This window comes from Salvia splendens, unplaced genomic scaffold, assembly GCF_004379255.2.
Source record: "Salvia splendens isolate huo1 unplaced genomic scaffold, SspV2 ctg124, whole genome shotgun sequence".
Classification (NCBI taxonomy): domain Eukaryota; kingdom Viridiplantae; phylum Streptophyta; class Magnoliopsida; order Lamiales; family Lamiaceae; genus Salvia; species Salvia splendens.
In genome coordinates, this window is record NW_024598765.1 from 34,457 (window position 1) to 36,402 (window position 1,946).

The window sequence follows — 1,946 nt, forward strand, 5'->3', positions numbered from 1 at the left end:
TTTTATAACAGATAACATATCCCAAATCATTAAGAGCCCAAAGTGTGAATTTATGTTAGTAAATAAGGTAGTTGTATTTTTTTAATTTATACTAATCCTCAGAAAAATAAATAAGTTACCTGGCGAGCAAAAGCAAGCATCTGTGACCTCTCTAAGCAAATTTATCAATGATGAGTGCACTTTGTTTGCTATGTCTGATCTGTTATATTCGAGGCTTAGAATCTGCAGCCATGGATGATTTTGGCTTAGGTAATAATAAGTAAATGGTTGAAATTTACTCGTTGGGAACTTGATACATACAACCACAATATATATACAATGTAGGGAGGGAGAGAGATAGAGAGATGAATTACTTATTTCACCAAAGGGCGTGAAGTTCGATAATGATACCTTCTTCTTGAGGTGTTAACAGCCCCTTTTTAAGGCCAGGCCTCAAGTAATTCACACACCTCAGCCTATAGCTCTCCCCACTCCTATTCAAACCTGATCACCATAAATAGGAGTACATAACAATATTCACAACATGTATTCTTTCTTTTTCTATATTTAGATAGATATACCTACCTGTGCACTTAGAGACAGAGCTTCATCTGACTTCACCATGCTACGAGATATACTGAAAGAGCAGTTGATCTTTTTGAGGAGTCCAAGGCCATTTTAGCCACCTGCAGTTTGCTCCATTGAATTACTATGCACTATATTTGTATTCCCAAACTAATTATTTTTCAACTATTTGTCTGAAGTTTCTATGGCAGATAACTGTTGCACAATATATTCTTATAACAAAAAATATAGAGAAATAAATAAAGGCTAAGATCAAGGCTATGGCTTAAGTGAACCATTACCTTTACTAGGAAAATATGGGGAGGAAAGTAATCTAATCTAATTTATTAAGAGGAAAGTCCCCTTAATTCACCTTAATCATCTAATTTAGTTCTACTTGTAAAACTGTATAACCACAAATGACTCAAATATAATTCTTGGTGCAACTAACTCCAATATTTCAACCATAATGTGAAGAATTTCCATCATCATATTTTTTAAACTAGTAAATATCAGAAGAATATATAATCAAATAATTAGAAGTCATGCTTCAACTACAACAAAGAATAAGGAATTAGGCACTGACTCGAAAAGTTCTGTCAAATTGTTCACATAGTACCAATGGTATATATCCCCACAGTTTGGATAAGCTTTCTTGGCTGCAGACTCCCTGTAAGCACCTTGAACACCATGGAAAATATTCAAGAGTAAAGGTCCTTTTGGTCCTAAACATATGGCAATTTTTTTTATTTTGGTCCAAAACATTATCTTTTGAATTATTCGGTCCCTCACATTTGAAATCGGATCACATTTAGTCAGAAATGGGAACTGTTAAAATTTAACGGTCAACGAAAACCGCGACGACGGAGGCGATCACAATGCCGGCAATCGCTCCGGCGGAGAGCTTCTTCTTCTTCGGATTAGCGTTTCCGCACGAATTGAGAGGCTCGCCGCAGAGCGAATTGCTGAGGAAGGAGGATTTAGGGTTTTTCGAAAGGGAATTGGGGATTGAGCCGGTTAGGTTATTGCTGGAAACGTCGAATTGAACTAGGGCAGGCAGATCTAAGGGGGGGATCGGGCCGGAGAAGCGGTTTTTCTGCAAATAGAGAGTTCCTAACTTGGTCAAATTGGCGAAACCCGGCGAAATCGGGCCCAAGAAGTTGTTCTCCGCTAGATTGAGCCACACAAGCGAGGTGACGGAGAAGAGGGTTTGGGGAAGCTCGCCGGTGAAGAAATTGTGCTGCAGGTAGAGATTGCGGAAGGAGGTGAAGAGGTAGGGCGGGAGGGGGCCGGAGAGGGCGTTGTAGCGGAGGCTGAGAGTCTACAAATTGGTCATGTTGGAGAAGGATTTGGGGGGGAGCTCGCCGGAGAGGCCCATTCCGGGGAAGTGGAGCTCGACGACT

At 40.1% G+C, this 1,946-nt stretch overlaps 1 long non-coding RNA gene across 1 annotated transcript; it reads right to left on the bottom strand.

Annotated features, from left to right (window-relative positions):
- Window positions 1-203: 203 nt before the first annotated feature.
- Window positions 204-1,718, bottom strand: LOC121789059. Its single transcript, XR_006047967.1, has 4 exons — window positions 1,130-1,718; window positions 565-665; window positions 354-483; window positions 204-222 (listed from the first exon to the last, which is right to left on the bottom strand). It is a non-coding gene; the product is annotated as an uncharacterized LOC121789059 (long non-coding RNA).
- Window positions 1,719-1,946: the final 228 nt, after the last annotated feature.